The sequence below is a fragment of the Notamacropus eugenii genome, chromosome 1 (genome assembly GCF_028372415.1).
Source record: "Notamacropus eugenii isolate mMacEug1 chromosome 1, mMacEug1.pri_v2, whole genome shotgun sequence".
Taxonomy (NCBI): domain Eukaryota; kingdom Metazoa; phylum Chordata; class Mammalia; order Diprotodontia; family Macropodidae; genus Notamacropus; species Notamacropus eugenii.
The window spans coordinates 679,657,667-679,673,636 of record NC_092872.1 but is presented as its reverse complement, the minus strand read 5'-3'; the positions used below and the strand labels follow the sequence as shown (position 1 = coordinate 679,673,636).

Sequence of the window (15,970 nt, the reverse complement as noted above, 5' to 3'; positions counted from 1 at the left end):
CCATATTCCTCAGAATGTAGTCCACTAGTCTAATTCTATGATGCTCCCCCTCGCCCCTTTTCTTTCCCACTGCAACTGAAAGAGCTCAAAATTTGCTTCTAAATACTCCTAGAAGACAGGATTAGAAATACTCTGCTACATACTTATTTAAATATTCTATTTGCTCCTTTGTTAATCTGCGCAGTTCATGTTTCCCAGAAAACTCTTTAATTGGATAATCACTTCCTCTCTGGAATCCATGCTAGAATTACCCTCTACCTTTGTGGCCTCTTCCTCTGATTGGATGGTTCCTTCCAGAACCTCCACTTCACAGGGGTATTCGAGCCAGCCATCTCTTGATTTCTCACCAAGTTTCAATCTGGATTCCTCCATTATGCGTCTACACTGAGTACCTTTTTATACCCTCCCCTACTCCCAGTTTTTCATCTTCCTGTTATACATTATCTTTCCCTATAAGATTGTTACCTGCTAGAACATGTCTTTTGCTTGCATTTGGTTCCCAGTGCTTACTATGGTGTCTGGTACAAAGTAAAGACTTAATAAGTGTTATTGACTTAGTGACTGTGGGGTGGCACAGTTGATCAAACCTTGGGCCTGCAGTCAGGAAGACTGAGTTAAAATTCAACTTCAGACATTTACCAGCTGTGTGACCCTGGGCAAGTCACTTAACTTCTGTTTGCCTAAGTTTCCTCATTTGTAAAATGGAGATAACAATACCGTGTTACCTACCAGGGTTGTTGTGAGGATAAAATGAGAATCATTATAAAGCATCTGGCACATTGTAAGCACTATATGTTAGCTATTATTACTTTTATCATGATTATGATGATGTTGAAAAGAACAGTATCTGTTCTCCTATCCAAACTGTAATTCAGCATTTTTGTATTTTTAAATAGCTTAGAAATTTTATTCCAATATCTTTAACTACATTGTTTATTTGCTAAAATAAAAATTCAAAACAATTATACAATATAGACGACTACTAGTTGCATTCTGAAAGTAGTAAGTTTCTACAACCCTAAACAAACTAGTGTTGAGTTTGTCCTGAGATAAAGTTTAACAGTCCAGCTTCTTCAATTGTTTATCAAAATAAAAAATAAAAAAATAGAGAGCTATATATTTTTTCATATGGCACTATTTACCCTTGTAGGATGAGCAGTGTTGTTCAATTGCGTCCAGCTCTTTGTGACCCCACGTGGGATTTTCTTGTCATAGATACTGGACGGTTTGACATTTCCTTTTCCATTATACATGAGGCAAAGAAGGTTAAGTGCCTTGGTCAGGGTCACATAAGTAGTAAGTGTCTGAGGTCTGATTTGAACTCAGACAGGCGAGTGCTCATAACTCCAGGCCCAGAACTCTATTCACTGTGCCACCTAACTGCCTGGATGAGGGACATGTCACACATATACAGATAGGGGGATTATTTCAATATTGGACTCCACAGTTATAGTATGGAATGATTCCCCAAGATCTAATGCTCAATTTTATCTGAAAACTTAGACCTCATAGACGTGGTGTTCTTGACTGTGTCTCTGAAATATCTCCACTGAGTCACTGCAACTAATGTAGGGTATACTTTCTGTGAAGAGTTTTCTGAGTAATTTCAATCAGAAGTACCACATACTTGACCAAAATTAAAAAGCTATTTTTTAAAAATGTTACAGACATGTCAATAAACTTTATGACCAGCTACCAGTGTTTCCTTCCCATGTATTATTTAAGCAGGATTGAGAAGTGATCACAGCATGAGCTGAATTCATGAGAAAAAAAGCCTGGAGTTATGAAACAGTCCATATTAAATTTCAGTCACTCTCGTTATGCTGCCTGTTCTGAATTATAATTTCAAAGCTGTTTTTCCCTTGAGTACCATATAAGCCCAAATTCAAGCACAGACTTGATGAAATCTAGAAATATACGAAGAGATATCTTTATATGAAGCTGTATTTTAGCCATACAAAATCAATCACTTTTTAAATTTATATTTCTATTTCTTAAGTTTTAAAGGAGTAACTACCAGAAGAGATTGGTATTTGAGGAGTTACTGCATAATCTATACAAAGTGAGCTTTTCCCTTCTTCATGTTCAAGTGTTTTGTCTTCTTAATTTTGTGTTCTTTCAAAAATTGAATTCAAGTTGAAGCTAGCCACCCAAACAGATCTTCACAAGGCAGTGGCAGTAGCATTCAAGTCTGGTGCTACATATTAGCCCTTAGCACCCCAGGTGTCAATGTGCTTAAGATTTTTTCTCAATATTAAAGGTTATGTTGAACACTGACCAAAGAAACCTCCTGCTTAACAACCTTGGGCTTCCCATCTCCTCACCTCTGAGCAGCTGCTACTCCTTTTTTCCCCTAGTATCTAGGCTATGGCTTTACTCGCACAAGGGGGTGGTTCCCATTGGTGCCTGCATCAGAACCCTCATTCAACATTTTTTTTAAAAAATATTTTAGTGATACTCTTTTTTTTTAACATCATTTCTAAATTCCATATCCTTACAACTACAACTACCCTTACCAATTTCTACTACCATGTCGGGAAACTGAGGAAGATTCTCCCTAGCCTCTTGCATGACCACCACATGACCTAGCATAAGGGATGTAACTTACAATTGGTGTGCTTAACTGGAATTTCAGGGGAAGTAGCAAAATTAATGAAGCATGCAACCAGGGCGAAGGGACCTTTATCTTTAGTGTCAATAGTGACTTAGAGCATTTTTTCATATGACTCGGAATTGCTTTGATTTCTTCATTGGAAAACTACTTGTTCGTATTCTTTGATCATTTCTTAATTAGAGAATGACTCATATTCCTATAGATTTGACAAGTTTATATAGTTTAGATATGAGACCTTTATCTGATAAACTGTTTATAAGTTCCCTCCCCCATTTTCTGTTTTTCTTCTCATCTTCACTACATTTGTTTCATTTGTACAAACTCTTTTTAATTTAATGTAATTTTAACCATTTTACACCTAACTTTGCTCTCTATCTCTTGTTTATTTACAAGTTATTCACTTATTCATAAATCTAAGTAATATGTTCCATGTTCCACTAATTTTCTTGTAAAATCTTTCTTTATATCTACATCATGTATTCATTTTGACCTTATCTTGGTAAATAGTGTAAGATATTGATCTATGCCTTGTTTCTCCCATACTGCTTTCCAGTTTTCCCAGAAATTTTTATTTTTTACAAAATAAAGATTTTTTTAATCTTAAGAGATTACTTATCCCAAAATCTTATCTTTGCAGTTGTAAAATGCAAGGCTGTTATGTTTATTTGCTGCTGTAAATTGTATGTCCACTCTATTCCATTGATTGGCCTTTCTATTTCTTAGCCAGTGCCAGAAAGTTTTGATAATTGCTGCTTTATAGTTTAAGATCTGGCAATGCCAAACCTCCTGCCTTTAAACTTTATTAGTTACTTTGGTATTCTTGACCTTTTCTTTTTCTAAATGAAAAATGAATGTTTCTTACTATTTTTTTAATTCAGGAAAACCTTTTTCTTTTAGTAATTTAATTGGAATGGTATTGAATATATAAATTAGTCTGGATAAAATTGTCATTTTTATTATATTAGCCCTGCCTACCTAGGAAAAATTCATATTACTCCAAGTATTTAAATCTAATTTTATACATTTATAAAAGTTTTTTGAGAAATAATTTTTAAAAATTTAATTCCTGAGTTTGTTTTGGCAGTTTATTTTATACTGTCTAGAGTTATCTTAAATGGGACTGTTTTGTACTGTCTGTTCTTGTAGAACCTTATTGTGACATATAGGAATACTGAATATTTATGTTGATATATTTTATATCCTGTTAATTTGGTAAAATTAATTGCTTCAACTAACTTTTTAGTTGAGTCGTTGGGGTTTCCAAGTATATCATCATACCATTTGTAAAGAGAGTTTTATTACCTCATTCCCTATTCTGATTCTTTTTTTCTTTTTTGTTATTGCAATTGATAGGGTTTCCAATACAAGACTGAATTATGTTGGTGACAGCAGGCATCCTTGTTTTACACCTTGTCTTACGGGGAAGGCTTCTGGTTTATCCCCATTACAAATAACAATTGCTGGTAATTTTAGATAAGTGCTTTTTATCAACTTAAGGAAAAAAATCCATAGGTACCAATGCTTTCATTTTTTTTAAATAAAAATGAGTGTTGAACTTTATCAAAAGCTTTTTCTGCATCCAATGATATAATCATATGATTTTTAGTTTTGATTATTGATACAATCAATTATGTTAATAGTTTTCCTTATGTTCAAACCATATTTGAATTCCTGGTACATGTCCATGGAGATCACATGTATGATCTTTGTAACATATTGTTGTAATCTTTCATATAGTATTTTATTTAAGTTTCTTGAATCCATTTTCATTAGTGAAATTGGTCTAAAATTTTCTTTTCTGTTTTTACTCTTTTTGGTTTCGATATCGGTATCATATTTGTTTCATAACAGCAGTATGGTAGAATCCTTACTTTATCTATTATTCCAAACATTTTATTTCACATTGGAATTGGTTTATCTTTAAATATTTGATAGGATTCACTTACAAATAAATTCTTAAAGAGAATCTACTAGTTTGTGATTTTGGAAATTCAGGTGATACATTCTCCCACTGTATTTTCTTCATGTCTATCTTTTCCAGATATTATCATCTTTCTTCCCTAATTACCCTGGCTTTAGGAAGTCTTTGAGTCAGCAACATGAATCGTTATACTTTCCATCTGTGCTATTAACCTATAAAAATATGAACTTTTTCCTGATTCTTCTAAAATTTTTGTTGTGTTAAATGTGGAGACTTTCTTTATTTTACAACTGCTTGTATTCTCTCTGTCCACACATTGTCTTTTGAATCTACAAAAAACAAAAGACATCATCAAAGTTTGAAATAATAATTTGCATTCTTATAGTGCCTCATTGTTTCCAAAGCACTTTATCCATATTATCTCTTTTAATCCTTACAACCCTGAGATCTAAGTCCTGTTATTATTTCCTTATTATCATTACTTAACGAATGAGGAAACTACAGAAGAGAAGAGTTTGTGATTTCTCTAGGGTCATACATCTAGTAAGTTTCTAAGGCAGTACGTAACTCAAGTTTTCTTGACTCCAGGATCAGCACCTTATTTCCTACATTATCTAACTGCCTCTAAAATAACAATAATAATCACAATAATTTTAATCCAAGGCCTAGCACCCCATGGTTTAGGTTTTGATAGGGGATGGACCTTCAAATTACTATCTCTTTCACTGGTATTTTCTTTCCTCAGAGTTGACTGAGTGATCTCAGAGCTCAGAAAACTAAGTCTCCACAGATGAGAACAGAAGTGTCTTCAGTTCCTATTAAGCTCTTAAGATAATAATGCATGCATTGCCATCAGATAGTCTTCATTCCATCTCACAGAAAATGTAGAAAATATTTTTGAAGGCAAGCACTGTTTTACTTTTGTCTTGTCACAGGAAAATTTATTCCCTTTAGCTTTATAGAGATGGACAATAGCGGCATCCTTGAAGTCCTGGGGGATAATTTCCCCTTGCCATATAACCTAGAAAATTTCAGTCAGCTTTTCTACGAGTAGTGGTCCCTTTACCTTGTAAATCTCAGCTGGAATAGAATCAGCATCAGGTTCTTTGCCACATAAAAGGAGCCTAATGGCCCTAAAAACCTCTTCTACAGTTGGAAGTTCAGCTAAGGAGGGATTGACTTCAACCTGAGATAAATGGTCAATGACCACAGCATTGATTGATGATGTTCTGTTGAGAACATTATAGAAGTATTCATCCCATCTCTCTAGGATCATGTCCTTATCACTAATCAACGTGGCTCCATCAGCACTGAGTAGTTGTGATGTACCATACAATCACCTGGAAGAATAAGGAACCAGACAATGAAGTCCTTGCTTGAACTCAAAAGTCAAGCATTCAAACTATGCTTCACAGAGCATAACTCCGATGGGCTGGCCAAGTTGTTCCCATGCAAAATATTTGCTTGCCAAAAAGACTATTTTATGGAGAACTCACATGGGTCAGGCAATCACTTCGTGGTCAGAAGAAGTGATACAAGGACACTCTCAAGGTCTCTCTCAAGAACTCTGGATTTGACTGTGCAACATGAGAGACACTGGCACAGTACCACTCAGCATGGCATGCCCATATCAGAAAGAGTACTGTGCTCTTGGAGCAAAACAGAATTGAGACAGCACAAAGTAAATTCAGGATGTACAAATTTGGGATATCCACTCCAAATATTCACATGGACTATATGTTTCCAGCCTGTGGTAGAGCATTCTGAGCTCATATTGGTCTGATTGGCCACAGGCGGACATGCTGAAACTTTACTTTATCATGATGATGTCATTTTGGTCCTCTTCGAAGATGAAGGAGAATAACCAACCAACCAATCATAGTCCCTTTATACCTATCCAGTCTTTTTACTTATTCTGCATTACAATTCTTTGATCCAGTTACACTGGCCTGTTCATTTCAAGAACAATATACTCTATCTCCTGACTCTGGTTATCTTTTCTGTTTGTCCTCCATGTCTTGGGGGCCCTCCTTCTTCCATCCTTCCTTCTAAACTCTCTAGTTTCCTTCAAGTTTCATCTAAAATACCTTCTTTTTTACTGGAAGTCTACCCAGTCCCTATGAATTCTTGCACCTTCCCTCTCTTAATTATTTCTACTTTAATCTATATATCATTTGCTTTTATATATTTCTTTGCATGTGGTCTCCATTATTAGATTATAAACTCCTAGAGGACAAGGATTTTCTTTGAGCTCTTTTTGGATTCTTAGCAATTTGCATAATGTCTGAATTGTGGTAGGTTCTTAATAAACATTGATTGACTGAGAGTATACAATTCATCAGTTCAATAACTGCTTATCTATTTAACTCTTTTTTTTTAAAGTAATTTCTAGTAAACTATATCTCCTTTCACCAACACTTATCAGTTTTAGTTTCTTTACTGAATTACTTCCATTTTGAATTGTCTTAGGAAGATTCTGAAGATCACCTGACAGGGTAAGGTACCAGAACCTGAGGTCCTCACTTGAATTATACTACCAACCATTCAAACTCTGCTTCTGAGAGCACAACTCTGATGGGCTGGCCACATCATTCAAATGTAAAATGCATGTTTGCCAAAAAGACTATTTTATGGAGAACTCACAGAGGACAAGCATTCACATGGTGGTCAGAAGAAGCAATTCAGGGACACTCTCAAGGTCTCTCTTAAGAACTTCGGAGTTGATTTGTGACATGGGAGACACTATTACAGGACGACTCAGTATGTTGTGCCCACATCAGAGAAGATACTGTGCTCTTTGAGCAAAGCATAACTGAGAAAGGTCAAAGGAAACACAGGACATGTACATTTGGAGTATCTACCTCAAATGTGCATGTGCATTATTTGTTCCTAATCTACGGAAGAGCATTATGGGCTCAAACTGGTCTGATCAGCTACAGTAAGACACATTGAAACTTGACTCTAGCATAGTGATATTTTTTGTTCTTCTTAGAGAACAAAGAACAACAAACAAACAAACAAACAACATTTAGCTAGTTTAACTGAAAAAAAAAATCTTTGCTAACAAAACAACCAGGAAAGCATTAGGATTTTTAAGGTTCTTTCTGAGGTTAAGGATGGATGAGTCATAGTTTGCTCTTACATTGCTTAGCGAAGGTAGGGGAAAAAAAAGAAAAGAAAGTGCTTTACAAAGACAAAGTATACACATGCATATATGCAGATGTGTGTGTGTGTGTGTGTGTATATATATGTGTGTGTGTGTATGTATATTTTTATACTAACATGTAAAATTTTTATGTGTGAATATATTTATATAATTGTGTGTATGTGTATGTGTGTGTGCACATGTGTGCAGCTGTTAGTGGTGAAAAGAATAATGCAAGTAGATATTTTAATAAGCATTTAGGTTCCTTGCTTGGATTGTTACTGATAAGTAACCTTCAATTTTTCAAAAATTATTTGACTGGTTTTCTACAATCACTTCCATATATCGTCGACTTTTTATGCTCTCTCCCCATACATCCCCCCTCCCCTCCCACTCTGTCCCAGAGATGGCATGCAATCTTATATAGGTTCTTCACATACATTCTTATTAAATACTTCAATTTTTCAATGAAGCAACCCCATCACCAGTTATTGTTTATAGGGGGAAAACTTTCTCAGATGGTTATTTTGGCAGACAGGAAAGGTTTTGTCAACCATTATTTCAGGTGGTTGTTTTAAGCAACTGAAAATATAACATGAAAGAGGAAATAGGTCAAAAACATGTGCTTTTCACTGTTCCTTTGAAGAAATTAGATTCAATATGAGAAGTCAGGTGACCTGGAATGCTAGCTGAGAGTGTTATTTTGAGAGGTAATTTAATAATCTTCCTCTGCAAAAAAAAGCAGATTAACTGGCGATGACTTAAAATTTCATTATTTTAGAGTCTGTGTGATCTTGAATATAGGTCTCAATCTCTTTTTGTGGTTGACAATATAAAGCTACATAGACAAATCAAAAATGGCTCATTTATTTTTAATCTTTATATATTGAGGAGTCTTGCATTTATGAAACACATTAATGTAATGGCAAGCAAAATAGGCTCTTTTGCTGTTTTTGTTTTAGTATAATCAAGTGCCTCTGACTAAATATTGCCTTTATCAACCAAGAGTCTTTACCAGAAGTCCAGAAACAAAAGTTTCTTTAATTAAAAACAGTATATCTATTTATATTGTTAATTTTTTAATGTGATTAAAAAAAGATCTTCCTCACCTATTAATGGGCCTGCCCATTAAGGGAAGCTTGATTAGGGACAATTGGTAGGAAGATGCACACTTTTCATAAAATTTCTAATGAAGCATTAGTTCTCAAGGGTTGTGATGCTCTCTGACTCTAAAAAATGTGTAAATACTCTGAGGGTGATGTTCTACTTTGGGGCTTAGTTTTTGGAAGAAAGTTTGTATGCCAGATGAGTCTCTAGGAAGCTGTAAGTATTCCCCTGGTATTGAAAACCCAGATGTTCGTGCTTCCCTCTCTGGTAACTATGATCAGACATTTTAACCTGTCTGTTTATCGGTGATATATGTATTGTCTATGGTCAGGCAGTTGGAAGCCTGTCTGTATGTTTCTCTATTGGTAAATGATATATTAAAGAAGAATGTTAACTTTTCAAAAATTGCCTTTCATTTTAGAGAAGCAGATTCAAGAAAGTGTGATAGCAGTCCACCCTTGCGTATCTTGGGGTGCTTACTATTACAATAAACAATCAAGAAATAGAGGCTAAAAATATACCAAAAAATAGAGATTACTACATCAAGAAGGACTGAGAAATTGGATTAGGTCCAGAAGAATATGAAATTATGAGGGGGCTAAAAACCATATCACTTTCAGATAGAAGAGAAGGTTTATGGTGGACATGAAAGTTATCTTTCAATATATGACAGACAATCATATCAAAGATAGGGTAATTAGGTTTAGCTGCAAAAAATAGAACTAGAAAAATGTATAGAAGTTGCAGAAAGGTAGATTTACAAGGAAACTTTTCATTTATTCAGTTGTGTCTGAATCTTCATGGGGTTTTCTTGGCAAAGATACTGGAGCGTTTGCCATTTTCTTCTCTAGTTCATTTTACAAATGAGAAACTGAAGCAAAAAAGGGTTAGTCAACTAAACGTCTGAGTTTTGATTTGAACTCAAGAAGACGAATCTTCCTGACTCCACACCTTATACACTATTCACTGTGCCACTTAACCGCCCATAAAGAAAATGCTTCTCACAATTAGAGTTGACTAAAAGTGGAATGGGCTGCGTTGGAAGGTGATCGTCTTCTCATCTTGAAGGTCTTTCTGAGATTAAATGCCTCAATCAATAAACATTTCTTTAACACTTACTATGAGCCAGGCACTATGCTAAGTGCCTGGGGATAGAAAAAGAGGCAAAAGACCACCCCTGCCCTCAAGGAGCTTACAATCATTAATATGCAAGCAATCATCTTCAAAATTATCTAAATACAGGAAATAATTAAAAGGAAGAAGGCATGGAGTTAAGGGGAGGGGCATTTGAAGAAGACTTTTTGAAGAAAGTGGGATTTTATTTTGGTCTTAAAGAAGGAGGTCAGTAGTCAGAGTTGAAGAGAAAAGCTTTCTTGGTATGGTGTCCTGCCAGACACAATGCCCAGATCTGAGAGATTGGAGTGTCTTGTTGACTATTCATTCACTATCTCCTTTGGATATTGCTGTTTCCTGCTGAGCAATGTGTTAGATGATTTATGACGTTCCTTCAAAATATAATATTGCATAATTTTTGGAGCTCTAGAAATCACAAAGGAGTTGCCATACTACCTGTTGGAGTGCTCAGTTTACTATCATCACAAGAGTACATTATGCAAATAAAGCATGTTAATAGGAAACAATGACTTCTATGTCCCCGAACTGAACAATTATAAATGGCAATTATTATTTGCTAGAAAGATCACAAGATTGCTCTATGTTCTGGTAAATAACATCAAACTAAACAATGTCAAAGGATTTTAGAGTGAGTCAAAAATATTTATTAAGTGCCATTATTATCATTATATTCTAGGCACTGTACAAATGCTGGGGATAAAAATAAAGGTGAAGACAGTGTCTGTCTTCAATTGCTCACAATTGAATCACATCAAGTAAATATTTACAAATAAGCCTTATACAGGATAAATTGAAAATAATGAACACTGGAAAATCAATAGAATTAAGCGGGATTGGGAAAACTGCCTATAAAGGTCCAAAAGAATGGCATCATATGGAAACTTCTTCTGGTATTAACAACATCCCCCACCCCACCCCCCACCCCCAGCATTTTGACTTCAGGGTTAACTCCTTGGGTCCTATTATATTTTCTCCCTCAAGTCCTAGGGTTTGACTTAGCTGTCTTGATTGGAATTCTTCAATGGAATTAAATTGAGATCATCACGTAGCCTGTCATTTGGATTGTTTTTCACTCAGGCTTCTAAAACAATGAAACTGAAGTTTACAACATTTAATGTTTTTTCTGAAAAAGTCATCCAGCTCTTTTTGATGTCTTTTATGGATTTTGTTGTAGTTTTTTGGTTCCTAAATCCAGAGAAAAGACAAAAGCTTAAAATGGTGAATAAGAAAGGTGGTGCTGCTGTCAGTTGGGAGTTAAGAAGTTATGTAGTATTAAAATCTTACACACATGGACACTTTGGTTTTTACTGGATTGTGATGGTCGCTCTAACTTATCATTCTTAGCTTCTATATAAATAAATATATATGTATACACACATTTACATACATACATATACACATACATTTATTTATACATATACATACATATATACATATGCACACATACATACACACGCACGCACACACGCACACACACACACACACACATATATATATATATATATATATATATATATATATATATATATATATATATATATATATATATATATATATATACATACCTATTACCACTCTCTGCTCATTGGATCACCTATCAAGTTCTTTAACCTGCATAGTGGATTCACAATCTCAACATCCACTCTTCTTCATTCTGGAAAGTTACCTGTAGTTAGAGATTTAAATGAATATAACTTATTTAGGTCAACTCCTTCATTATATAAAACAGGGAACTGAGACTCAGAGACTTGCATATAATTAAGTTAGCCACAGAGGTTAAGAACTAGGTCTTCAGACTTTTGGCTTCTATCATACCATTTGATTCTGAGTAAGAGTTTAGCTAAAGGTGACAAGTTGTGGAATATATTTGAATATCTCTAAAGTGGTAATTAAATAAAAGTAAAATAAGAGGGAAATGGGTGGTCAGATGTCACTCTATAAACAGATGATCAGAATTCTCTATATTGATCACCAGATTATGTAGAGAAATGGAATTAAAGAGGAATTTCCCTGTATCTTCATAATCTCTGTTTCTCTATAACTAAACTTCTGTAAATCTGAATTTTTAAAATTCTTCTAGAACTATATTATTTATATTATATTATTTTGAATGTTCAACAATAGAATTATATTATTGTACTATTAGTGGGTATGTATTGATTTAAATTTGTCAACGTAGACAAAACCTATGACAGCTTCAGTTTTGAAATCTACATGAATCAAAGCACTTCCCCTGCTGAAAAATTCTTTGAAGCTGGCCTCTTCATAGTACTCAGTTTGAGGAACAGAAACCTATTTTTAAGATTATTTTTGATATCTTGGTCCTTAAGAAGGAGACTTAAAAGAGCCTCCTCAGGGCAGCTTTCATATCCTTGTTCCTCAGGGTGTAGATAAAAGGGTTCAGCATTGGGGTCACCACTGTGTACATCACAGATGCGATTATGTCACTGTGGGCTGAGTGGTTGGAGGAAGGGCTAAAATAGACCCCAAAGACAGTCCCAAAAAAGAGAGATACTACAGAAAGGAGAGAGCTGCAGGTGGAAAAGACTTTCTGCTTCCCTTCAGCAGATGGCATCCTTAGCATGGCCAAGACTATATATACATAAGAGATGATGATGCAGAAAAATGGAGTCAGGCCAGCAAGACCACCAATAGTGAGGATCATTAGCTCACTAATGAAGATGTCTGAACAGGACAGCTTCAGCAAGGGGTTAAGATCACAGAAGAAGTGGGGAATTTCATTTTTGGCACAGAAGATTTGTTCATTCATCAACAGCATATGTAAGAGGGAGTGAAGAACATTAATAACCCATGTAATTGAAACTAACAGGAAACAAATCTGGGGACTCATCATGGTCACATAATGGAGTGGATGAAAAATGGCCACATAGTGGTCATATGTCATTGTGGCCAGGAGAAACTCATCTACTGTCCCAAATATGATCAAAAAATATAACTGTGTCAGACAGAATAAGAGATGGAGTTATTCTGAGTTTGGATATACACCAACATCTTGGGGACTGTGGTAGAGATAAAGTTGATATCAGCAAAAGATAAATTGGCTAGAAAGAAGTACATATTTTTTTGTGATTGTAAAGAACATAGTTTTTCCAATCCATGAGTCTTTTAAAAGAAAGTTAGACTTATTAAACAATATCAGTCAGTAGATAAATAGTTCCTCAATGAACCTATGAGAAATGTGATAAGGTGACGGAGTTATAAAAACACCAGTGATCATGGTACTATTTTGATCTCCTCTCCATTAAAGAGGAAACTAGGTGTCATAATGCACAGAGTGCAGGACCTGGAATCAGGACGACCTGAATTCACATCTGGTCTCAGATATTTATTAGCTTTGTGACCCAGGGAAAGTCACTTAGCTTTTCTCAGCCTCAGTTCTCTTACCTATAAAATAGGATAATATCAGTACTTGCCTCCCAGAATGGTGATAATAAAATGGGGCATTTTTAAGATGGCTTGCAAGACTTGAAGTTATGTATAAATGTTATAGCAGTTATTATTTATAAAGAATTTCCCCTGTGTAGAATTTCTCACTTAAATCAGAAGTGACCCTCGCCAAGTTATTTTCATGCTTGTGCTTCAGTTTTTTTTCCATTTGTAAGATGAGAGGATTAAGCTAGGTCATGTGTACAGACCTTTGCAATTCTGACAGTCTCTGATTCTAAAATCTTATGATTTTATAAACATCTATTGTATTGTTACATAATCTTATAATTTTCCAACAGATTGTGGTGACCAGACCTAGTCATATGAACATATATTTATATATATAAAACAAAGAAAAACAATGTGGATTAAAACCAGACTAGTTTCATGTCTTGCCTCAGATACTTCATAATGGTAATATTGGGAAAGACATTCAAGTTTTCAATTACCCCCTCCCGTGGCCCCAAAATTTCTAAGAAAATAAATTTGAAGATTGGCATCAGTGGAGGGAGTTTCTTCCCTGGAATTTCCATATATCAATTAACTTACAGAGAGAGAGAAAGACAGAGAGAGAGGAGAGAGAGAGAGAGAGAGAGAGAGAGAGAGAGAGAGAGAGAGAGAGAGAGAGAGAGAGAGAGAGATGATTCATTCAAACTGGACTTCGTTCTCTTTTTTACACATGATTCCATTCCTGTCTCCACACCTTTGCCCGGACTCTCTCATATGTCTAGGGTGCACTGCCCTTTCCTTCTGCCTCATAGAATTCCTTATTTCTTTCAAAACTCAGCTCAAGCACCATCTTCTATGTGAACCTTTTTCCACTGCTAGTTCTCCCCCAAATTAGCATATGTTCAGGATCTTTAAATACTTTAAATACTAAGGCACTTTATATGCTAAGTGCTTGATGAATATTTGTTGAGTGATTGATTGACAGCTACTTAGGGTACCCTATTTAAGGAACTTTTCCCATTACTCTTTTCTATGCTTCAGTCCCAGAAAAAAGTTCAGCCAATGTAGTACCAGTTGTCTTTTGCCCCCAGAAGGCCATTACCCATCTCCATTCATTTATCAGTTATTTTTTTCTCCATGCCTAAAATTTCTTTTCAGTTAACTTCCCACCCTTAGAGAGGGAGAGAGAGAGAAAAGAAAGGATGGAGGGAGGGAGGGAGAGCGAGACAAAGGGAAAAGGAAGAAGAGAGGAAGGAAGGGAAGAAAGAAAGAGGAAAAGACAAAGGGAGAATGAGAAAGACAAAAAGTGATAGACAAAGGGGAACAGAGAAAGGAAGGGAGAAAAGGAAGAAGAAGGTAGGGAGGAAGAGCAAGAGCAGGAGTAAGAGAGACAGAGAGCAAGAAAGAGACAGATAAAGATACAGATGGAGATAGAGAGAGAGAAATAGAGAAGGAGGAAGAGAGGGGAGGGAGAGAAGAAATCACTAAACTCCTGTACTATTACTACATACAGGTTTTTGATCTGTCTCACAAGTCTCTTTTTTATTTCTTCTTTCTATTCAGGTAGTCTGTGATCTATTCCCATGAAAATGATACTTCTGTGGCTTTCCCCACTGATCTTCACTCCAAAGTTTATAACTCTGCTTCCTACCTTGGGTTCCTGGGGGTTCTAATATTAATATTTCACTTTATCACACAGTTGTATTCCAATGCCTCTTCTGTTTATTCTGTTCCTTTTAAATAAGGCACAATCTCTATAACCATATCCTATTTCCATCCCACAAAGGCTTAGTAATTACTCTGAAATGGAATTTGTTTCCTTTCTTTCAAGTTTAGAAATAGATTATACACCAATAAACATGTTAGAAGTGTTGCAAATATGATCTTATATTTGAAATATACTTAGACACGAAATTGTATGTAGTGGAAATTTATGGTTTCATATGTAGTGTTCTTCTACTTGTATAGGGAACTATTCATATTGTCGATGTTTGTCAAGATCATAATGATGTAAAGGAAAACTTTAAAAAATCATGGTAGCTTTTCACGAGTATTTGATCTTAACAATTGATTAACTTGCCTTGGATATCTTCTGGTGACATATAGGTTGTTACAAATGAGGTAAAAATTATATTATGTATGTTTTTTTGCAAACCTGAAAGTCCTAAATCAATGCCAATTAGTCCTCCTCCATGTGCTCCTTCTCCTCTTTGTCCTAGTAGTATTACTATCAGAATTGAGGGGCTAAAGGTAAGGGTGTGCCCAACAGACGTCCTCCCTGAGACTAGAGTTTAATTTTGAACCCCAAAACACAGTTTGAACAATACACAAGAACAGTTAAGGATAAAAGATGGGGAGGGTAGGGACTAAATGGCAAAAAGGAATGAGGTGAGAGTGGCCAGGAGTTTTGTATTTCTTTTTCTGAATAATTGTATCCCCTATCTACACAAGCGATAGGTTCTTGGCAGTAACTTAGAATTCCTACACAGACTATAGAATTCCTCACTTGACAATTTGAAAAACAAGAGAGACTTTATTTGAAGTCAAATCATTTCAGTAACAATTGGTATGCCAGAAACCAATATAATGCTGGTGGAACTGTGAACTGATTCAACCATTTTGGAGAGAAATCTGGATTTATGCCCAAACAGTT

At 35.3% G+C, this 15,970-nt stretch overlaps 1 pseudogene; it reads right to left on the bottom strand.

The window, feature by feature from the left end:
- Window positions 1-12,259: 12,259 nt before the first annotated feature.
- Window positions 12,260-12,999, bottom strand: LOC140521163 (olfactory receptor 1G1-like; annotated as a pseudogene).
- Between the last annotated feature and the right edge of the window lie 2,971 nt (window positions 13,000-15,970).